This window comes from Acartia tonsa, chromosome 9, assembly GCF_053477335.1.
Source record: "Acartia tonsa isolate MP-2025a chromosome 9, ASM5347733v1, whole genome shotgun sequence".
Taxonomy (NCBI): domain Eukaryota; kingdom Metazoa; phylum Arthropoda; class Copepoda; order Calanoida; family Acartiidae; genus Acartia; species Acartia tonsa.
Genome location: NC_137268.1, coordinates 28,158,001 through 28,183,769, shown reverse-complemented (window position 1 = coordinate 28,183,769; position 25,769 = coordinate 28,158,001). Strand labels below are relative to the sequence as shown.

The 25,769-nt window shown below is 31.2% G+C and overlaps 1 protein-coding gene across 1 annotated transcript in view; it reads right to left on the bottom strand.

Moving 5' to 3' along the window:
- The window catches only part of LOC145328698 (uncharacterized), a 118,048-nt gene extending 92,528 nt beyond the window's left edge, over positions 1 to 25,520 (bottom strand). The window contains exons 1-2 of the mRNA XM_080172497.1: positions 24,989 to 25,520; positions 1,147 to 1,406 (exon numbers count right to left, since the gene is read on the bottom strand). The gene's annotated coding sequence lies outside the window, so the exon portion shown is untranslated. The remainder of the gene's footprint in view (positions 1 to 1,146; positions 1,407 to 24,988) is intronic.
- Positions 25,521 to 25,769: the final 249 nt, after the last annotated feature.

Below are 25,769 nucleotides of genomic sequence, written 5' to 3'. Positions count from 1 at the left end.
GTATTTTTTCTTGGAGCAATTTCGCTTGGGATGGTGGTGGTACCCACCCCCAAACTAATTATAAACCCAATACCTATGAGAAGATAATCTATAAAGGAAAACCATTTCGGTTCAGCGGTTACAGGTATCCTTCGGTACACAAATACAAAGGTACATAATCAAAAGAAACAGTAATTTTACAAAACAGTAGTATGTTCGTTTATGACTACAGAAAATATTGTTTACTAACTTTTAAAAATCCATAGAATTTTGTCCATAAAATTTTTTTCCAAAAAATAGTTGGCAATATTGTTTTTCTTTAGACTTTTCTAAAGTTTTAATTAGGGTTCAATTTTCAGTTAAAATATTCTATGGTATTTTCAATTTTCAGTCAAAATATTCTATGGTATTTTCTCAGTAAATAGACAAAATGTTTCATTTAACACCTAATAATCAAAAAACTTGTATTGTACTTTTAAAATCGAAGCTTTTCTATAATTATGGCCTGACCGTCCGTCTGTTTTTTTTTGCAATATATTTTTGTGCGTGTGATATAACTATCATATTCATCTGGCTATTATAACAATGATTCTCAAGACAACGAGGTACAATATTTTAGCAAAGCATATCAATACATGGTCCTAAAAAGTTAGTATGTCCTGAAATAGTATACCTATTTATGTAATTCTGCAACAAATTTATATACAAGTGGTTATGTTTGTTTGTCCTAAAGTCAGATTTGAGAGCTTCGTGAGATGCCTACTCAAATAAAATAGTACTTCCAGCTGGCTAATTTAATGATTCTCTCAATCTATCCTCTTTACTCAATCCCCTCTCCTCCTACTGGGGGTACCAACTGACCAATAAATGACAAAATTTCCTCAATCATAATCTCCAATCCATTGCATTACATTATTCATGTTAAAAAAAACTGTTAATTTTAGACAGTTTGAACTCAACAAAGTATTTGTAATTCATAAAGTACTAAAATAAATCCAAACCACTTCAAGGACATATAACCAACTACAAAAAATAAATTTCAAACTTATAGTATGCTAAACGTTTTAGAAAAAGAAGGGTTTGTTTACAACAAGGGGCCGAGTTGCAATTTAATAAAAATACTGTTCTGAATTAATTTACCAAAAAAATATGTAAAATTTTACTTACCGGCTGAAAACTTCCACTCTCTTGACTACACTATATTTCTCCAATCCAATTTTATATTTTTATGATTTAGTTTCTATAACAGAATCACTATAACAATTCCAACAACAAAAAATTCACTATTTTATCTTCATAATTGTCTAATAGCTTAAAATTGTGTGTAATTGTTCAACAGAAATTAGATTAAAATATAACGTTTAGGTCTGGATAATTAGAAGATTTTCTGTATCTGATTCAACCCTGACCTTCTTCCAGTGAAAAACCTGAAACAAAAAAATGATTATTAGACTTATTAGGTTTAAAAATAGATTGTCATAATAGTCAAACAACCAGAGATCTAAAGGGACAAGACAGTGGCCGTTTAGTTGATGTACATCTCCAATGATTATACACAAAATTATCCCTTCTGTAAATAACAATTAGTGGTTGAAAAGATTGGACAACCAACTTAATAGTCCAACTAATCAAAATAAAGCTAAAGTCAACACATAAGAAAGCGATATCATTAAACTTTGTATAGTATAAGCTAGTGTATAAACAGCTCACCGTCCCCTCTATCTCAGACAAGACAACCAATATAATTCTTAAAATATTCAAATTATATGCATACTATACATGTGCAAAAGGAAAGTTTAGCATAAAAAGTTGAAATAATTTTTGGTGTATTGTTCCATATTAATGCACATGACTCTAACAACATCCTAGCAAGCCCACACACACACACGCACATACATACTCACACACAGACACGCACACTTTTGTCCCCCTAAATTTATCATTTATTTATACCCCCAACAGAGATTGCAACCCCCCTACCCCATCCGCATTCAGCTACATCTGGGTCAGGCTAACATCTAAAAGTGTGAAGGTCAACTTATACATTGGGGGTTAAAGGGGGACTAAGAAAGGGGATGGGAGAAAGATTTTGCAAAAATTTAAGGGAAGATGTGCAAAATTTAGCAAGGGTGATGAAAGGGAAGTGGGACTGTAAATCCGGTAATATGTACACGTATCTACATATGTCTGCAAAATAAGGAAGAAATGTTGTCTGAAAAATTTGCAATTGACTCATACATACATGTGTATGGTATATATTTATACATACGTAGCGCAGATAGAAATAGAGATTGGCTGTTTGTCTATTAAGGATACATCCGTTTATCCACCGATAGTACGTCCGTCTGTCTGTCCATTGGGCCGTGTACAAAGAATGTAAATTTATTGTTAATAGTTTTACTTACAATATTTTTAATTCATTTTCATACTCTTACTTAGCTTTTAGACCTTGTCCCTTTTTAAAGCGTTGAATTGCTCAAGAGATCTTATTATTGAATTTAGAGATTTTATTCTTAACAAGCTTTTGTAGAGAAAGGACTATAGAAGGTTGACAAGGATTAGATGTAACTCGAAATATATTCCTACTTTGAACTGTGTTTTTTTTGTAGATCGTCTCTTTTCAACACTAGTGCCGTGTATTGTTCTAATTTATTCTTAACTTGAAGAAAAAAAACCTACATTTGAAAATTAAAAATGATACTTCCTTTTTCATATGCAAAATGGCAATGATTATTTTTTACTTTTGAAAAGATTGGTGGCAAAATAGTTTATCGCAAGTGTAATATTCTTTGAAATATGCACGTGGAATGACTTTTGTTAATGTCAATTTAACATTTCTGTCAATTTATTTTCACTCAACACTCGTACAAAAACAAGAATAATTATATCAAAAATTAGGGCAGCCAAATCTAAGTTTTAAATTAATATGCAACATATGGTTATATCGTCTTAAAGGACGTCACAGGGGGAGGGTAAAGGGGTTAATACCCTCTGAAATATCTTTTTTATTCAGTTATTAAATTCCTCCCCCCTCCCCTAAAAAGTTTTATCATTAAGTTAGGGGTGTAAAAAACTTTTAACTCCACAAAAAAAATTCGAGGTTGTAATTACCCATCCCCTTCAATGTAAATTTTTTAGGAGGTAATTGGAAATTACACTTCCTTCCTATTTGATTTAAATATTTCAAAGCTACATCGCATATTTTGGATCATGGAAAGAAAACAAAGTCATTCCTAATTAGGACAGAAGTCACTGAAAATTGGTCTAAGGAAGGCTACTTATGTCCTTCATCTAACAAAATCTAACTTAAGGGAGGTGACTTATGTCCTTTGTCTGACAAATTCTTACATTAGGAAGGCTGCTTATGTCCTTCAAGTTGCAAAACTTAGCTTTTCTGTCCTTTACATAGCAAAACCTCACAAAACATAGCATTTCTGTCATTCACATAGCAAATTCTTGCAAAACATAGCATTTATGTCCTTCACATAGCAAATTCTTGCAAAACATAGCAAATTCTTGCAAAACATAGCATTTATGTCCTTCACATAGCAAATTCTTGCAAAACATAGCATTTATGTCCTTCACATAGCAAATTCTTGCAAAACATAGCAAATTCTTGCAAAACATAGCATTTATGTCCTTCACATAGCAAATTCTTGCAAAACATAGCAAATTCTTGCAAAACATAGCAAATTCTTGCAAAACATAGCAAATTCTTGCAAAACATAGCATTTATGTCCTTCACATAGCAAATTCTTGCAAAACATAGCAAATTCTTGGAAAACTTAGCATTTATGTCCTTAACATAGCATTTTGGTCCTTCACATAGCAAAATCTCACAAAACATAGGTTTTTCTGACCTTTTTTCTACCAGGAGATCAGAACTAAATCAGAACACACATAACAAGAGTTTTACATAATTTAACTCTGCATAAATTATGATAATTCATTATTATTACCCCTCCCCCCCCCCCTATTTAAAATTTACCCCTGCATAAATTATGATAATTCTTTATTATTACCCCTCCCCCCCCCCTATTTAAAATTTACCCCTGCATAAATTATGATAATTTATGCTGAGTTAAATGTACTGTTTGAACTTCTATCTAACAGGATATGAGAACTTAATCAGAACACACATAACAAGAGTGTTTACATAGTACATTCAGATTAATAATTATTCAATTGGCCCCTTTCCAGTCCATCATATGACATGGGAAGGAGGTTGAGGAGCATTTTATGCAGCCTAAATTCCACTATGCTATGCCACTTTTCCTAAAAGGCGTCATAGCTGGCCTCTTTTGTGTCCATCATATGACATGGGAGGTGGTGCCATGTAGGAAAAGTGGCATTGCATTCTTGGGAATTTAGACTGCATAAAATGCTCCTCAACCTCCTTCCCATGTCATATGATGGACTGAAAAGGGGCCAGCTATGACGCCTTTTAGGCCCTAGAATGCAATGCCACTTTTCCTACATGGCACCATAGCTGGCCTCTTTTGTGTCACAACCTCCCAGTTCTCATATCCTGTTAGATAGAAGTTCAAACAGTACATTTAACTCAGCATAAATTATCATAATTTATGCAGGGGTAAATTTTAAATAGGGGGGGGGGGAGGGGTAATAATAAAGAATTATCATAATTTATGCAGGGGTAAATTTTAAATAGGGGGGGGGGGAGGGGTAATAATAATGAATTATCATAATTTATGCAGAGTTAAATTATGTAAAACTCTTGTTATGTGTGTTCTGATTTAGTTCTGATCTCCTGGTAGAAAAAGGTCAGAAAAACCTATGTTTTGTGAGATTTTGCTATGTGAAGGACCAAAATGCTATGTTAAGGACATAAATGCTAAGTTTTCCAAGAATTTGCTATGTTTTGCAAGAATTTCCTATGTGAAGGACATAAATGCTATGTTTTGCAAGAATTTGCTATGTTTTGCAAGAATTTGCTATGTGAAGGACATAAATGCTATGTTTTGCAAGAATTTGCTATGTTTTGCAAGAATTTGCTATGTTTTGCAAGAATTTGCTATGTTTTGCAAGAATTTGCTATGTTTTGCAAGAATTTGCTATGTTTTGCAAGAATTTGCTATGTGAAGGACATAAATGCTATGTTTTGCAAGAATTTGCTATGTTTTGCAAGAATTTGCTATGTGAAGGACATAAATGCTATGTTTTGCAAGAATTACCTATGTTTTGCAAGAATTTGCTATGTGAAGGACATAAATGCTATGTTTTGCAAGAATTTGCTATGATTTGCAAGAATTTGCTATGTTTTGCAAGAATTTGCTATGTGAAGGACATAAATGCTATGTTTTGCAAGAATTTGCTATGTGAAGGCCAGATAAACTATTTTATGCAAGATTTTGCTATGTGAAGGACCAAAAAGCTAGGTTTTGTGTGGTGAAGGGAGGCTACTTATGTCCTTCATCTTGCAAAATCTTTGTTAAGGGAGACAAGTTATGCCCTTCATCTAACAAATTCTCACATAAGGGATGCTACTTATGTCCTTCCTAGGAAGGTGACTTCTGTCCTAATTAAGGAATGACTTTGTTTTCTTTCCATGATCCCATATTTTTAATTTATGACCAACTTACATAAATATTCTACATATTTGTAGAAAAGCTTCGCTTAAAAAATATCAGACGGACAAATTGCAGATTAAATGAGTTGGGATTTAAAATATTTTATCAATATTTTTATCCAAAACTATTTTTAGATGCTGTTAGGATACTATATAAGTAACTGGATGTTTGTCTGTCTGCCAAGATCTTGTAAACGGCTGGACTGATCGTTTTACAATTTTCAGAGAAGTTTTACATAGGTCATAGTAATTCTTTTTAATTACAAAAAGTAGGTAGTGGGGGTTATTCCATTCTAATATATATAGTAGTAAGGTTATTTTGTGTATGTATCTTATGATCACAATAATTACTGAACTCAGTTATTCTTTTTAGAGAAGAATCACATAGATCCCGGGATAGTTTTAGGCTATTTTACTTTATATTAAGCCTCTAAATGCTAAGGGCGTAGCCGATAGTAGTATTAAAAACAAAAAAATATGTCTATGAGTTGCGAATTGATTTTAAACAATATTTTTATGAAAAATAACAGTAAACTCTGTTGTTTAAATGCAAGGAGGGAGGGGACAATGGGCTGTTTATAACACTAGTCCCCAAAGTTTAATAATAACGTGTTCTTGTTTGTTAGTTTAAAAACTTTTGGGACTTTTAATTAAATTTTATTTGTTGGGTCATTAAGTTAAGTGTTCAACCGCTTTAACAACTAGTTAAATTAACAGAAGGAGTAGTTTTGTGTATCGTCATTAGGGATGAAAATCAATTTATCGGCCATTGCCTTATCCCTGCAGATCTCTGGTTTACATGTTAATTAATCAATTTATTTGTTTTTAATTGTGGAAAGCTTTAGTTACAGAGGAGCTGCACTTATAGAATGTAAACTTATTTAGGCATATAATTATGAAAGCTATGTTTTCTTTAGCGAATTTTTGTGCAATATTCCGTGTAATATGGGTCTTTCATACAGCTCAGTGTCTAGCCGCTAGAGTTAATTATAGAAAATCAGCCCACAAATTATTTGAAAACTTCTTGTTGAATAAAGGCATGCATATGTCAAGATTGCTAAATGTAATTATAAAGATGACTAAAAGCCTATTAAATATTTTTTTATGTTCCCTTCTTTTATAAATGAAAATCTGATTTTAATCTTTTGTTTTGAAAAGGGACAATTGAGCTCTAAAATTACTCTATTGAAATAATAAACAAACGTCAATGCAAATTTTTCTTATTTCTGCATAAATAGATTTATAAAAAAGTTAGAGAGTCAGATAATCAAGAATATTAAGGGATAAGATAATGGACAAATAAATTGATTATTTGTATTGTATGACGTCATTTTTTATAGGCATTATAAAAAGCTTCTTATAAATTAGTTAATTCAAGGACATAACACTTCAAAGCAATTAAATTTTGAAATAAAAAAGAAAGTAAGGTACTAAACTGTCATGATAGACAGGCGGACATACAGCAGTTTTAGAGCAGTACAAAATCACAAACTGCCTAAAGATATAAATAGTTAAAAAATATAATTTAAAATGTTTTAAAACAAAAGAAACTTGTTATACGAAAAGTATAAAATGACCAAACTAATTCTTACTGATAAATTATCTTTTTTCTTCTTTTATCTATATTTCTCAGAGAGCTGTAGGTCATAAAATGCTCCAACTAATGTTTTTACTAGTAACCAAAGTTTTATATACACGATCTCCAATTCGTTGGCTTAAAATTTTTACAAAGTTTAGAAATAGATCTATGAGCTCTGGATTCTTAGGGATAATGAAAGAGCAGAAAAATAGCCTAAAAATCGAGGCCTAAATCTTTGATTTAAAAATCCATAAACCATCCATGGATCTATTTATTTAGAACTCACTAAAATAGGAATACTCAATTAGTTTAGTAGTAATTGAATATAAAGCTTTAGATAAAAACCTAACTACTTTACAAAATAGGTTATAAAGTTAGGGGGGGGGGAGGTGAACACTCCCAAAAACATTACAAGCATACAATCTCTCAATATAGAGTTGTAAAATATTCAGTAAAAAACAAAATAGTTTTTCTTCAGATGAAATGTCCTTAAAATTTGTGTTTACCTATGCATTTGAAATGACATATTAACTATATAGGTGCACTACAATGCCAAAAAATCCTTAATGCCAACTTTAAAAAAAATTAAACTTAAAATTTAAATGCTTTTAAACTTGATTGTGAACGAAATACTTTTCAATTTATTTTTTGCATTGCTGATGAAGAACAATTTTACCCTTTTTTTTCACTTTTTGGTAAATCAAAAATGAGGGCTGACCTTTTATATTATTTATTATAATACCTCTTCCTATCTTTATAATGTATATAAATTTTCTACGATAGAAAGTTTTATTTTTGTACAATAAAATGATTTTATTGCAATGAACGTCATATCTTTTTATTTTGTCCTCTCACTAATTTTATTTTTATTTGAAGGGCTGTATAATTCAAATATGTTAAAGTCAACACTGCAAAATTTATTTATTTAATTTACACGTATTAAAATCTAAAAAGCATAATATATTAGTAATATAAAAAGGATGACGACATCCATAAATGTTAGCGGAGCGGCATTAACGTAAATGATAGCATTTTTGACTGCCAAAGTAGAGGTGTCGAGTTCTAGTCTTGGCCAGAATATGTCGTTTAAAGGTTGCTACTACCGCTGTGAACAGAATTGCATTTTTATTGGATAGTTCATTTAGTTGAGTGTCCAAATTTTTCAACCACTAATTGTAATCTACATATAGAATAAGTTTGTGTTTTACATCAAATTATCGTATGTTGTCTAATTCATTTAAATCCCTGTTTTCTACACAAGTATTTCTTTAACTTTTAATTGTAAAGACTATCAAACGCTTTGATAAAGTCTAAGTGTTTAAAATTATCAGTATCTATTTTATCTTTCTATTACAACAAGGATTGTTGAGGCCTTACGGCACCCCTAAATTCGTTGGGGGGGGGGGTAATCACCCCTTTACTCCCCCCCCCCCCCCACCAATTTGACGTTCCTGGTTGACTAACAGGAATAAGCAGATTAACATTTCTAATTTCTTATATCTAAGCCACTCTGCAACTCACTTTGTATCCTATTACATAAAGTAGTAAGCGTTTTTTGTCTGTCCCGTAGTATATCGCTAACTGATATTGTTCTCCTTTACAGTGAAGCTTCTTATAGGTCCTGGGAAGGTTTTTAACTATTTTTGGGGAGGGTGTCTTCACCCCCTCCCACCAAAAATATTATTTTTATTCTTTTGAAACTCAAATTTAATATGGGATGAGGTCGACTCTTCCCCCTCCGTAGGAATGTAATCTTTTCGGCATCTATATAATACGAACAGCTAACATTTCGTAGGAAGATTGCAATAAACAACCAATCTATTATTTGTTTTGTCCCTTTCTTCACCAACTTTTCTATTGTGAAGTTATAACCGTCGTTTTTTGGTACATTGTTCACCAACTATTCTTTTGTTAAGCTATAACCTTGTTTACCTGATAACATATTCAATGTGTATATTAAACAAGGAACGATAAATTCATAACCATCCCCAATGATGATGAATAAAATTACAAGTTCTGTAAATCTAAATTAATGGTTGAAAAGTTTAAACACTATTAGATTGGAACAAATATTCAGGGTCTTGAGAGAAAAGACAATGAATGGCATAATTACAACTTCTGTAATTAAAATTAATGGTTGAAAAGTTTAGACATTTCTAGATTGGAACCAAACAATCAAAATTCATCAAAAAGCCTTAGAGTCAACAATTAAGATCACTTAGTAATAAAACTTTGGGCACAAGTGTAATTTACAGCTCAAAATCCACCCCCTTCATTCCTGTGTATGTGTATGTGTAAGTTTGTTTGCTATTAAAGTCCACGTTTCTTTGAAAAACACATATTCTCATTTGCATTGTGTTTATTTCTATTTTGTACAATTTGTTCAAATATCAGGGACAAAGAAATAGATAAATGGAAGAAATTTAAACTAGAACTCAAAATAAATAATAATAAAAATAAAGCAACAACTTAAAAATCCGTGTTTAAAACTTGTTGATTGAGGTGGGAGGAGAGTATTGTATTCATATACCTGTCCATTTATCCTTGATTCGTATTAAATGAGCATTCAAGCCTGCAAATTTGTCTGTTGCTTTAAATCCTTTTTTAAAACACACTGATTTAAGCACATTTCATCTGGCTATTTTTAGGTTAATAAACTACTTTTGATTTATTTCATTTTTCATTTTTTTAAATAGCGCAGCTAATCTATGAATAAGGTATGTCCTAACGTCCATCACTACGTCAATCCGTCCAAATAATAAATACTTTTTATTAAATGCGTAAAAATTAGAAGACGAATATTAAACGAATATTTTTATATTTCGAATTTTTATTATTTTTCTAATTATTTTCAAAAGCAAAGCTTTTATGTAGGTAAGAACGGTCTAACCAGTCGTCCATTACAATCACAATGACAGCCAAAACGAGGGTTGTTCAGCTATGTAGAACATACTTGCGCGTGAAAAAAATGATCTTTGATAGGAAATTTTAAGTTTCTAATTTTAGCACTAAATTGATTGTTAATTTGGACTAAATAATTGATAAACAACTAACTATCCCAAACTAAGCAAAAATACATTTGAAAGTTTTCAAATGAGTGTAAGATAATGTAAATAGACTGAAATATTCGATACATATTTTAGTGTTCAGTTACAAAGCACGGAAAATAGGCTAATCTATAGCCATGGACTAGACACAAACTTTTTCATTAACTTCAAGTGGGAAAAATCCGCGAATGCATTACTAAAAAATCTTTTAATATTTTTTAGATAACTTTGTTTTCGACCATAAGGATCTCATAATGACAAAGCCATATTTGTCTCGAAATATTAACTATACAAGTTAATGCGTTGTGCATGCTTATAAGCCAAGGCATTCCTCCTTATCTTTACATTTTGTATAATGATCAGGTTTTATGCCATTATCCAGGAGTCTTTGAAACATGATAGCTAGAACATTGTTGAGAAAAAGAAAAATGCTCAAAAAGTGCGAGCTTCTTAACTTAATAGTTTTAAAAGAGGAAACAATTAATTAGATGTCCGGCTTTTTACAAATTTAACTTATATGTAGGTTAAATTGAAAAGTAAGATAAAAAATTGAAATTGTGCAATTTATTTCAATTTATGCTATAAATAGAGTTTTAAGTATTTGTACCGATTAATTTTTCTAGCTGTTCTAAAACATATTGTAAGTCTAAGAACCTTTATTTTGGTATTTTTATTTATTTATTTAAAAATTCGAACTTTTCCAACAAGCTTAAAATGTGTAAAACTTTTTTTTATGAACTTTAAATTTATTTTATGTTTTGAAAATTGTTATATTAAACTTCAAAATATTTTCAATATTACCCAAATATTTTAAAGCTTTGGCTAAGTCTGAAAAGTAGATTTTTAGTTATATTTAGCAACTCAAGAGCAATCACCCCTTTTTAGTTGTCCATTTTAAAGTACCCTATCGTGTTTCCTCACCCCTTGCCGTCTCCATGCAGTAAGAAGTGAAGCTTGAAAAATGACATGCAAAACTTTTCTAAAAATAGACGCGCTAGTTCAATTGATTGGCCGCGGCTGGGTTATTTTAGGAGGCGTGTTTTCGCAATACGTCTTAAAAGGCTAAATAATTTTTTAGCTAAATTGTTATTGGAACAAATTTGCTGTTGTAGTACAACCATATTTATGATTATCGCCCCTGCCCCCCATTTTTCTAGGGGCTTTTTTTATTGGAATGTTGTTGGTGTCCAAAAAAATTATTAACATTCCCAGGACTTGCTACCTTGTAAAGGAGATTTATATCGGTTCAGTGGTTAGCGATATCCTTCGGTACAAACACACACACACACACAAACAGACACAGATCCTGTTACTTTCATATAAGGATATCATTATTGATTTAAATTCTATGTAGTCGAAAAACCTTTAAATTGTATGTAAACTTGATATTTATACTATTTTGTGCTGAATATTATCATTGTATGAACACTTTTAAGTTTAGAATTTAGACATGCAAAATTATTTTAAAGTGGAAAAAAAAATTTAGACCTAGGTTTTCACTTAGAAACATATATTTATATAAGCTTTAATAAAAACGTTTAGTGCTTCTTATATTAAATTAATATTATTACAGAATTCAAAATTTAAATCAACATATAACCTACCCTAAAATAGTTATAAACCTTCCGAGGACCTATGAGAACCGACATAGTAAAAGAAAACCATACCGGTTCAGCGGTTGTCGAGATTCTTTGGGACAAATAGACACACACAGATCCTGTTATTTTATTGATATCTTACTTTAGGGTATATGACTTATTTTTTAAGGTTTGAATTTACTGTATTTACTTTTCATAACATTTACTTCCAGTCAGAGTTTATTTTATGCCTTAATTTGCTTTAAAAATTTTACATTTAAGAATCATAACAATTTTATGCATAGGTATTAAACAACCTTTAAAAGTTAAGTTTTGATCCGACAACTAAATTTAGATTGATGTAAATAAAAAACAATGATGTTTATGTATTATAGAAGCACGGATCAATATATCATAATCGGACTGTCGATAATATCTTATCCGTGATTTCTGATATTGATGTATTAATATTACATCTATAGTCAACAAACTATGGAGAGGGGACAATGGGCTGTTTATTACACTAGTCCCCAAAGTTTCAAAATAACGTTTTCTTATTAGTTGGCTAAAAAAAATTGGGGACTTTTAATAGATTTTGATTGGTTGGTTTATCAAGTTGCGTGTCCAAACGTTTAAAACACTAATTGCAATCTAAAGAAGGGGTAATTTTATGTTGTAAAATGATATATCTATCGGCCAGTGTTTTATCCCTTTAGATCTCTGCAACAAACTATCACAAGTTTTGACCGCAATCAAAATGTTGAGAAAAAAGAACAGTTTATTACATTCCAATCAATTACCTTCAAGACTTACGACCAAAATATGCTTTAAAGTAGCTTCGCTCCCAAAATAGTTTAAAGATGTAATTTGATTGGTTATGACAGATAACATCAACGATAGACAAAATACATTTCTAAAAATGATGAACACAGATAGATGTACTGAAAAAACAAAAGGTTTACATTTAGATGATAAAAAGCAGACTTATAAAGTATTAGCATCCCTGAAAGGTAAATTTTACCAAAAGAAAAAACTTTTTTCTACCTATTAAGAAGGCAAAGTATAGAAGCTCTACAAAGTTTCTGTGTGACGTCTTTTTAAGGGGTTTCCTTTCCCACTTCTACTCTCATCTATCCCTTTTATGACGCCGCACGGCTCATTTTTTCGAACACTTTGCAGATCTTCCAAAGCAAGATCACTACCATTAAAAGTTTTAAACAAACGGAATTTGTCTTTTGACTGGCATAAAAAAAATCAGTGAAGAAAATGTATTGGCAATGGTTCAATCTATTTTGGCTCGGCAGCCAGAGCCGTATTTAGCCGCGTGGTCTACTTAAGCCATCCAATAAGCCTTAGCCAACCAAATTAACACAGTTTTGGGAAAGATCAATCCACTCTGAGCCGCAGCCACTCTCAAATTAACATATTTGTATTAGTCTCAATAAACTTAAGTTACTTTTTGCTGCAGCCAAAATAAGCCTAATCCAACAACAGCCAAGCTATCTCCTATTCATTGTAATACATTTTAGTAAGATAAATTAGAGGCAAAAGTTTTCATCCCTCTCTTCGAGAAAATATTTGATGTAGGTACATTTACATAGGTATTTCTAGACTAAATTTTCAATCAGAAAATATTTACTTTTTCAATATAAAAAATGTATCATTTTTACGAATAAGGATGGCAATATTTGTAGAAGGAAAATAAAAAAGGGAATTTTTATGGTAGAATTATTGAAATTATATTATTAGAGTACAGCAGGGATCAGAAGGGAAAAGACAATTGCCAATGAATTGATGTACATCCACAATGATGATACACAAAAATAACCCTTTCTGTAAAAAAATATATAGTTATAATCTAAGCAATTACAACTTATTATCAAAGTCAGCTGCGACTAAGCCTCAAATTTAAACCCGTTTGGATGCTTTTAAAAACAAATTTTGAAAAGAGAGATTGCCAATTTTAAGTCAGGTTTAGAAATTCAGCTGTTTTTAATTAGTAAAAGATAGATTTCCCTGAGGCTTACATGAAGCTTACGCGTGGCTGCCGAGCCCTGCATGTAATCAAATAAAATAAGTTGCTCAAAGTGCTAAATCCTTTTATTTTTGTAAAAGTACTTTTATGTAAGACAAAGTATTCTTTATATTTCCCAAAACATTGTTTATTTTTCATGCCATCTAGTAGTTTATTTTTGTCTAGATAGAAAATGTCTTTAGACGAGGATTTTATGATTTTTAATCATATATTATACAGCTTTTTTCAAGTTTTAGGCTATAATAAAAGGTAATACAAAGGGAGAAAACTTTTGATTTTTATTAACTATTCATCCACTCGAGGCTTATAGGAGCACTTGAGGTGGTGATACCCAACCCGAAAAGAGTCATAAACCTTTCCAGGACCTATGAGCAGCTACACAGTAAAGGAGAAACATATCGGTTCAGCGGTTAGCGAGGTCCTCCGGTACAGACATATAAAAAATCCTTTTACATTATTATAAGGATTATTTAATATATCAATTTTATTTTGTTTAATAGAATAAAACGACTAAATACTCTCTTTTCAATTTGTTTATTTGTTAAAGGTTTTTAACAAATCACGCGGTAATGTAAAAAATGAGAAGGTCTATTTAGAATTTTTTTTATTTGTGAAATTGCAAAATACATAATTAATAATAATAAAAATCCTCCAAATTGACTTGCTTAAAATTTCTTCAGATAAGTTTATTAAGAAAAGAAAGGATTGGTTGTCTGCAATTTTCTGTATATCCTTTTATTAAAGTAATTGGGTGTATATGTGTGTGTATGTGTGTCTGTGTGAACCATCGGGCTTCACTAACCGCTGAACCGTTATTTTTCTCATTTGCAATTTTGATACTGTTAGTTTCATAACTATTTTTGGGGAGGGTACCTGGTACCATCACCCACCCAAGAGACAAAATTTACTTTTTCTTAAATTGAAAATATGTGGGGGTACAATTTCCCATTCTCCAGGGGCGTAGCCGTGAATTGGGTATAAGTTAGATAACCAAAAGTAGAAACATTGTCTGTTCAGTACAATGAGCAACCCACACGACATAGGCATCAATTTTTTTAAAGTACACTTTTTCCTTAAGATAAAATCTATAAAAAGACACATGCGTCACATGAATGTGATAACTTACTTCAATGATGCCAAACCCAAGGTTCAATGTTCTTAAATACGAAGCTTCTCTATAAAGAAAAAAGTTTTCATTTTTTTCTAATGGAGATTTATCTCTTCTCCAAAAATAGTTAAAAAACCTCCCCAGGACTCGACCCATGAGAAGCTAAACTGTACAGGAGAGGCATATAATTAAGCGGTACAGACAGTCTGATCCTTCAGTACATACATACAGACACAGATAATTCTATTTTTTATATATTATCACTTAAATGAAGCTTTCAAAAACCAACCTAAAAATATAATCAAATTATCTTGGTTCTAATAGCTGCGCTACTACTGGCGTTATCCTCCTTGTTTTTAATCTAAATTGTTTGGAATAATAAATTGTCTGGTGTATGCAAAAATTGAACATGGATGGATATAGATTTGCAAGGACATGGTAAATTATCCTATTATATAAAGTTGTGAGGTTTTTTGTATTTTTGAAGCTTAAGATCTCAGTAACTATGCTGTCTTTCTTATGTAACTTCACATAGCCCCTTTTAATGGTTTTAGGCACATCTATTTTCAGCTTAAGTCTTTTTTTTCTAGTCTCTATCTTCGAGGTCCCTAGAGGTCATTTTGTGTATTATTAACATTGGGGATGTACATCAATTTATCGGCCATTGTCTTATCCCTGAAATATATTGATACAAAATGTTTGTCTGACAAGATGCTTAATTATTTAAAGATTTTCTGTCTCCGTCCTTGAATATTTCTCAAGATAGACAAATACATATTTTCTTCCAATTATAGTTAGGTACACAACTGTATTGTTGTAATTTGAGCATGCTTATAAACTTAGATAATAAATCTAGCCTTTGGTTTGCGGGCCAGAGGGGAAAGGGGGTGAGGTGTTCTAATTTTTGCTCTTTAACAGTTATAAATCTATCTCAACCATAACATTTAAAACTTAGTAAAAACTGCTGCTTTATAACGAAATATATTTCAAAGAAAAAATCTTTATTATCTATCATATCTCTTAGAAAAGTCAATCAAGCAATATTAGATTGGTCGTTTTTACTATTGTAAAGGTTGAAAAAAGAACTTAATAGGTTTGGCAGTTAGAGATATCTTTAAGTACAGATAAACAAACATCCACCATACCTAAATAGTATAATGATACTTTATAAAAGTACATTAGCATTTAGCTCCCCTAATTTACTTTAGTCCATTCAAGTATTTATCTGCCATATGTCTGATTATGCGAATCTTAAATTAAAAACACTAATTTACTTTAGTCCATTCAAGTATCTATCTGCCATATGTCTGATTATGCGAATCTTAAATTAAAAACAATCTAAAAATAGCCGCTGCTGTCTCACTGCCCAGGAAATAGCCCGCTAAATTTATCGCCATTTTTTCTCAAGTATGCAGAAAAAAAACTATATTTTACCAACAAAGTCTAGTTTTGCATTAAACGGAAGTTTAAAACAGATTTTTTTTTACATAGCGAATCTATTTTAGAAGTTAACGTTTGACAGTTTGTCATAATTAGGCGTCTACCTAATATAACGGTAATTCGAGTGAGGTTTTATGAATAGACCACCTCTGATGCAAGCGTATTTACGTATATGTAAGGGATAAATCAAGTAGAGAGAAACTCATAGATAATTTTATTAAGATAGATAGATAGATAGATAGATAGATAGATAGATAGATAGATAGATAGATAGATAGATAGATAGATAGATAGATAGATAGATAGATAGATAGATAGATAGATAGATAGATAGATAGATAGATAGATAGATAGATAGATAGATAGATAGATAGATAGATAGATAGATAGATAGATAGATAGATAGATAGATAGATAGATAGACAGAAGGTGTAAAATGAAAACTAGCAGATTTGACATTTACTCGCATGCAAAAGGATTTTCGAATTTACACTTTGCAAGAGAAAAAATGTTTTCATATCAAAATGTCGAAATAGAAAAAGCTGTGTCTAATTTTATTTAGCGCAACTTTTATTTTAAAGAATAAAAGTATAGCCAGCCAAAAAAAATACTTCTTTTATATTTTTCTCATTGTATTTTCTTGGATTGTGTAGCTTTTAAATCTACCCAAACCAACACATACTTATTATTATAGACTAATCTTTGACCCGTTTACGAGCTCTTAAGAACAAACACACATCCATTATTATTAAAAAGAATATCTTAATTTTAAATAGAGGAAAGATTTGAAGCAATTTAGTTTTGCTTTTGGTGCTATTTACCCTTCTTATCAAAATAGTAGGGATAAAAACTGTTTTTTAACTCAAATCTTTTTTTGATACCTACCTTATTTCTAGTATAACTCCTTTACAGATGATAAAAACATTTCAGGGAAAAAGAAGGGAAATTTAAAAAGGACACACCTTTATTGAATTTAATTGTAACATAGGACAATGGACGAAAAAATGATATTTTCCCCTATCATGGTGAACAAAATTACCTATTATTTAGTTATAATCAATAATTGAAACTTTTGGACACTGTTAGTTTGGATAACAACATTAAGATTAAATGATAAACCTTCTAAGTTTTTAAGCCAACAAATAAAAGGAATAGTTTAAAAACTTTGAGGTTCTAATCAAGTATTAATGATGTTTGTACAATACAATGCCCCCTCCCTACCTAGTTATGGGAATGTTTTAAAAGTAATGCTAAAACAAAGTCCGTAAATATTTGAAACTGTCGGGGTCGAATCCTAGCAAGTAATTGTATCATTAAATGCAGAAAACGAAGGAATGATTACTTGCAATTAATCATAAACAAAAAAATTAGATCTTTTTTAATTTCAAATATTTGTATATGTGAGAGATTCCTGTTGAGGTGGGGATTTTGTTTAAAGTTAAAAGGAGACATTTCTATCTATAAAGATATTTATCATATGCATAGGGATGGGATGCATACTTCAAATTTAAAATTAATAAATTGTAATTGCTTTATCTTTAAATGTTAAATCCAATAAAAAATTGGTGAAATCGCGACTAGGATTTAGGAGCCCTAAAAAAGAAGGGGAAGTTGGGGATAAATTAGAAAAATAGCCTAAAACCACCTCAGACCCTTTACAAAGCTTTTCTATAATAAAGTAATCAATCGGTTCAGTGGTTAGCGAGATCCTAAAAAACTTATCCTCTTCTATAAAGTTATAAATTTTTTGTTAGAAGTTTAAAATCTCAATAACTACCCAACCGATTGGGTTCTCTATTTTAGGCAAGCTTCACCTAGTTCTAGTGATTGTTTTAGGCTAATTTTTTTTTAGATTTAAGTCTTTGGTTGATTTTAATTTATTTTCTAAACTCTTTCTGTCTCTTTGTATACAGAGCCCCTTGATGCTAAAGACGTATCATCTTATTACTTTATATCATAGGATGAATTGTTTGTTTATGCTGACCAATGGACATAATTGTCCCTGTTCTCTGTTTGTTTTGTTGAATAAATTTCAATCTCAAAATTTTAAGATAAACTATTTTTAGATGTTAGAACATAAGGAAGCAAATAAATTATAGCATACATGGCCTTGGACAAGGGACAAACAAGTAATGGGAGGTATTTGTGTATGTGTCTTACTGTTAGTTAAGATATCTACAACGGATTGACACTTCACGTTTCTAGCTTTTATTATCAAATAAATTCAGTGATTTAAAGGGATAAGACAATGGCCGATGAATTGATGCACGTCCACAATGTTAATACACAAAATTACCCCTTCTATAGATTATAATTAGTGGTTCAAACGTTTGGATACTCAACTTAATAAAGCAAACAATCAACATTTAATAAAAGTCACCAAATTTGTTAAGCCAACGAATAAGAAAAATCATTATTTAAACTATAGGGACTGGTGTGATAAACAGCTCAATGACCCCCACTACCTGGGTCTACCTCCAAAAGGTAAGTTGAATCAAATTACAAGAGGGGTTTATTGGCAAATAAAGATATTATCTTAATGTTAAGATTATCGTTTTATAATACAATATGTTTTAGAAAATTATATAACATAAAATCTGTATGAGAAAAGATAAGAAATTTAAAAGGGCAGAAAGTTAAATCTATAGAACAAAAATAGAAAAGCATAAAGGACAAACACCCAATTAGAGGGATAAAAATAGAAAGATAGACAAGGGGGAAATAAAGAGCGAAAGAAAATATTTAACAAGAACACTTTTATATTAACTTATACCTTTTTAAAAGGAAAAAATAAGATACTAAAGTTTATTTTTAAAGACAGTCAAACTAACTGCCTGTTACTTAGACACATAGACCCTCTTTTACTTCATAAAATACGGCTTTAAATTTTCTTGCTCTAATCAAGGGCTCATTCAGCCAATTAATTCCATTTTAAATTATATATTTTGTTGGCGTAGAACTTGTTTTTGATGTAGCTGAAGGAGTGTAGGTAAGAAGAGGAAAAATAAGAGAAGTGGGATGAAGGAAAATTTTCACATAGAATTTTTGTCTGAATCACAGTCCCTAGTTACTGATTCTAATACATTTAACCAAAAAATTAACATGAAAATAAAGAAAAGGAAAAATGTCAATAGAAATAAAATAAGTAAAATAAAACAATTTTAAGGTTAATAAATATTTGGAAAAGTATTTTTTGAAGTTTAATGATTTACAAATTATATATATGTTTAAATTTGGACATTTAATTTCTGTTATTATCTGTCTGTATGTATTTAAGGGTGTGTGTATCTATATGCTATTATGCGCTTGAGTATTTTTGCTTGTACAAAAATAAAGGCATTGAAGTTATAATCAGAAACTTTGCATTTAAACCAGGAATAAAATGGATATATTAAAGTTGCTAAAGTTTTTAACAGTTTGATTAGATGTTAGAGGCATTGTACTACATTTGTGTTTGTAGGGTAAAATCTTAAAAATGGCTAAGTCACAATTTTTCATTTTTTTTGTAAGAAACCAAGGCAAGTTTTAGGCTTATCGACTCTTTAAAAAAATAAGAAAAAAAAACAAGAGCATAGATTAAAATTTGACTTACAGATTATGCGATTATCAATGTATAATGTTATGAGCGAAGCATCTCTGTATTCAAGCCCAAAATGTAAGTATTTACTTAAACAGTATCATAGCTGTAAGTAGTTTAGCAACAAATTTACTTGTTCGTTTCGAATTCTACATCTACATATATTCTGCTTATTCAGTTCTGATACTCTACAAGTGTTAATGCTCGTTTGTCCTACCATTAAAGTGATTCGCTTTTATCTGTGTTGTCATCTTTTTTTTATAACTAACTAATAATGAAAGTTATCTCTTTATTCCTGACAAGTATAACAAGTTGAATGGATAATCTTTTTACATTGTTTTGTCCAGTTCTGACAATTACAACCTTTTTAAGCATTTTTGAAATATATTTTTAAAGAAATATTGTTAGATGTTGCTAAAGACTACTAAATTAGATTCAAGTTTCTTATGAAACAAGGACCATAAGTTCATAATTAGCGCAGCTAGATCAGTACTTTACTAATATGAAGCAAGTAACCATGTATAATTATGAACGGAAAATTAAGAATAAAAAGCAGTTGAGATACCACGGTTTTGACGTAATCCGTAGGGCTTCGCTCATTGTAGGTTCGTTTCTCGTTAAAACAACACTATAGATAGACGTTAAAAATAGTTGCTACTGTTGCTATGTCTGCTGTGTGATATGAATAGTAGTGGGAATGTCTTGGAAGGTCTTTTTTGCTTCCATACCATTGAGACAGCTCTAAAATATTTGTTGGCGATTCGCGCCATTGTTCTAAGCCCTTGGTTTTAAAAAAATCAGGTAAATTGATGACATTTCACGCGGAAAATTTGGATTCTAAGACTACCACCCACAATATATTATACTTCTGGGGGAAGTGTAATCCCCCCTCCACACTTTATATAAAGGTATTCTTTATGGGTTGGGGGGGAGGGGGAAGAAAACAAATAAATATATCTTTGAATTTGAACTTTAAGTAATTAAAATGAATCTTTTAAAGTTACTAATTATCATGCTTACATCAATTCTTATTAATTATCTAATGTTAATCAGGGAGTAAGGGAGGGGACAATGGGCAATTAATTCAATATAAGAGTAATCAAAGAAAGGGCATAAAATCCAGTTTAATCCAATAAATTTGTAGGAAATTATTAAGGGATTGTTAATTGAAGAATAGATTTCCATAGCGTCATGTAAAGTGAAATCACAACTTGTTTTTGATGAAATAAATTGAGGTTTTTTGGTGTGATTTTTATATTAAAAGATTATTGGACCCGGCCAGCTGCTAGCAAAAATATGACTGCCCCTTTTTATTCTGTTTATTTCCCTTGCCCCTTGCCCCCACCTCCCTTCTCCCTTCTCCCCGTCTGCTACATTCCAAACTAACACAACGAGTGTTTATTTCCCTTTCCTCCACTTCCCTTATCCCTTCTCCCCGTCTGCAATATTCAAAACCTACATAACGAGTAGCGGAATTCTATGCGCAAGTCCCCAAACTCAGTGAGAAACTGCTAAATTCTTGCACATTCCCTTTAAGCCAGTCCCCAAAGTCTGAGACTCCTAAAAATTGAATATTCGATCCATTGTCCCCTCCCTTACTCCCTGAATGTTAATAATCTTAAATGAACTAAAATTATACTTAAATTAACCCATTAGTGCCGAGCGCCACTTTTATGGGCCGATCGAGCTGTAAGTTTCAGGGAAGCTTTATAATGGTCAAAACGGAATTCGTATTTTTTTGTTTTGCTCTAGTGGCGTGCACAGGAAAGTTGCAAAAAAACCCGGTTCGGCTTGGCCATAAATACCAACCAGGCATTAACACCCGTTTTTGGTGCTTTCCCCCAGTTTTAAAACCCGGTTGACCTGTATAAACCCGGTTATTTTGACCAAAAATCGAAAAATGTAATTTTTGAACGCCAAAAGTGAGATGAACACTTTTTAGAACTTTGATACGATCCGTAATTGAAAACTACACAACCTCATGTAATCTAAAGAGCTACAAGTATAATACGAAGCGATTTATTTCAAATTTAGTGTTTCGGCTATAGGTGCCGCCGTTTTCGGGTAAAAAAACCCGTTGCTCGAAGTTTTAAAAGACACACACTACAAAAAAAGAACATATAAAATTTGGGTGTTACATATCAGAAAACGAGCATAAAACTATTGGGTGACACCTATAGAGATTACTAGGGTTATTAGGGTGGCTCAAACCCTTACTAATGACGTAAACTGTTATTTTTATTGGTTGAAAAGTTAAAACCGGGTAATAAAAACCGAAACCGAGCCGGGTTTTAAAATTTTCGGGTATTTATGGCCAAGCCGAACCGGGTCATAATAGGGCGTAAAAAAACGATAAAAAAATCATATAAAAAATTATAATTTGAATAAAACGAATTCACAAGTAGATGTACTTGTCAATAAACAATAGATTTCACAAAAAAAATCAGCGACTTTACTATAAAAACAAAAAAGTTAGAAGGGTGTTTTGAATTTTCATGATTTTCAAATTTTGTTGAGCTATACCAGCAAACTGAAGTAAGCTAAACTGCCTGCTCCAGGGGGAAATGAAAGTCAGGGTAGTAGAGGGGGGATTCATTCTGAGAATGATGCAATTATGAAGCCGGAAACCGGTTTTTTTCCATTTTTCGGAACCGGGTTTTGATGCCCGGTTCGGCACTAATGGGTTAAAATATCATTATCGTAATCTAATGTTATCTAAATCTAATATTTCTTTAATTGCTTTTAATTGTTTTATTACTGTGCTACATATAGAAATGCCCTTGTTTAATAATCTTCAATTATTGACTATTTCTCATGTATTTTAAAAAATTAAATAATATAGAATGCACTATAATTTCAAAATGATTTCAGAATATAAACCAGGGCTCGGTAGCCGCCGTGTAAGCCCCGGAAAAATTAACATTTTTTACAATTTTAAAAATAAGCTTGAAATCTAAACCTGCACCCAAATATGGCAATCCCTCTTTTCAAACAGATTTTCAAGCACCTTAACGGGTTTTAATTTGAGGCTTCTTAGCGGACGAGGCGCAGCTGCCAAGCCATGATATAAACCTAGGCATAAAATATCAAGACATGTCTGTTGCGAAAATATAATACAAGAACGAATATCATATATTTTGTCGGTCCTAGGACAAACACAGGAGTCCCAAACGTCGGAGTGGACAAACGCAGGAGTGGACACTTGACCTAACTTAACCTATTCTAAACCATCTTTTAGGTTTTTTAAATGCCTAACCCCTGCGGGGGGCTTATTTGTATATTCATATCTTAACCTAACCTAACCTGTATAGAAATACTTAATTAGATTAATATTTTAACACTCCTGCGTTTGACCACTCCGTCGTTTGGGACTCCTGCGTTTGTCCTGGAACCATTTTGTCCATATGTATTGCAGCAATAACAAGAGAAAACATAAATTTAGATTAAATATGGCAGTAAAATACAGTTTTACATTAAATTATGTTTGAAATTCGTTAAAAATAAATTTTGATCTGGGCCAATAAAACATGGATCAATTTTATGAGTTTTACATTTATTTTCGTTGAAAATGATACAATTTTTAGTATAGCCCATAGTTATAATCAACCAATTGGAAAATATGTTTTAAGATATAACTTATTTGTTAAATATTTTATAAATATGTAGGATAATCTACTTTTGGATGAAATTTAAGTAATACGTAGTCCGTGACGTAAAGGCAACGCCAAATTATAGAGCAGCTACGCCGCTAAAAATGTTTGGTGAAATTTTGTATTTTTATCAGAAGCTGTTTAATGTCTATCAGCTGAAGACTTTAGTAAAGTCTTTCATAACAGGGTTAACGGATAGAGAAATCAGCTGAATTTTTTTTTAGGTTTATCTAATGTTATTTTCTGCGTATTCTTGACCTTCGATTCTTTAGGGTTAAACACTAAAACCCTTTTTTTTACAAAAGTGCAAAATTTTATTTTCTACAAATTGGATATGTTTTAATTTGATTTTATTCATGATAATATATATTTTGTTAAAGAAACAATAGCTTATTTTTTTTCAAATCCCCTCCAAAAAAGTGTAATCTTCTTCATTTGTCTTAGAGAGTTTAAACAACCCATATGTACTCTAATAAGTGATACTCCCAGCTGGCTAAGATAAAGATACTCCCCATTCACCCCGTTTACCCCCTCCTACTGGATGAACGAATTGGCCAATAAATAAGATTCATATTAACAACCTAAATTGATGGCATATTTTCCCCTGTCAATATATCCACGTTTTCTATATCCATTACCTTGGAATAAAACAAGGGTGAAGCTTAGATAGCTATCCTTTATGATATTTATTAAGCGCATCTTCTTTTTAATTGCGGTATGACCGTATGTTTTCCTTTCTCCCTGTTTGCATATATAGGCATATTTAGTGCAAAAATAGATAGATTCTACATGTACAACAATTTTTCAAAGAAAGCAGACTCTTAAATTTTTTTTTATACTTATTTAAGGTTATTTTGTAGTAAATCATTTTAAACTCTTTTATATATAATATGTACATATATTATAAGCTATATAAATTCAAAAACCAATTAACATTTATCTAAATTTTTATGAAGCCTATAATGCTAAACCTCAGGGCATTTTTTACTTCTTAGAGCATAGTTTATAAGGTTCATATTGCATTGATTCGTTTTTAGAGCTTATCAGTTACCAGAGCTAAATTAACCTTTCATTTTTACATTCAATTTATCTCGTAATGACTATTTTAATTTCTAGTTAATTTGAATGATATTTAAAAAATCAAAATATTTTTAATCAAAAAAAAACAGCAATGTCGATTTAATCAAATTGCAACTTTTAATATTTCCCATTGTCCCGTCTCTAAAAAGTATTAAACCTTAACTAATACCCTGGTATAGTGAACACAATAAAGTATAATACAGCAAAACAATGTACATATACTATTCAATTATTACAAAATAACAAATAAAATTAATGCTTTAAAATCTGAATTCCATCAAAAAACAGTAAGATTTTAAATCAAAATAGAAAGAAAAATTTACACATACCTTATTTGTTGGTTCTTCAAATGTAAACTGTCAGGGGAAAATTCACAAAAAATCTTTATAACATAACAAAAATATTCACTCTATATTTATAATTATATGTAATAATGTTTATAAACAATCACTTGAAGTTATCTATCAACAGCTTTTCTCAATAACAAGGCAGTGTCAACAAATCATTCAAAAATTATAATAACAGTGTTCTTAATAACAAATATAAAAACGTCTATATAACAAATGGCAGTTTAACAGTAAGAATAGGCAGTGTTTTTTTTATAGATTTTTTAGGATAATTTAATTATAACAAATTTAGCTTTTTTGCACAAAACATTCTCAATTTCTCCCTTGAAATAAGTCCGAGTAAAAAGATTTGTGGAGTGTGTGTGTGGGAGGGAAAATCAGCCCTGTGTGTTTTTTTTCTGAATAATATAACTCGCGCACACATGCACCACCAATTGTGTGTGTGTGTGTGTCGACCCCCAGCAAAGTATTTTACAGTTTCCTATTTCCTTTCCAACCCTCTCTAGAACTAGAAATATAGTGTTCCATAAAATGTGCGCGAGGGTCGGGTCGAGCCTGTACGGTCAACTGACAATAGGGAAACAGTGAAATGAGTGAGGGGGGGTGGAGGTGCAGTGGTCACATGGGAATGGGAAAATAAAGGGTTGCAGGTGAAATAAGCTTCTGAAGGGGAAGGTACACGGCCGGGATGACCCAACACGGCAAGGGCGACGCACTAAAAGACCGGGAAAGCTTGGCACGACACGGTACGTCTCTTGGGTGC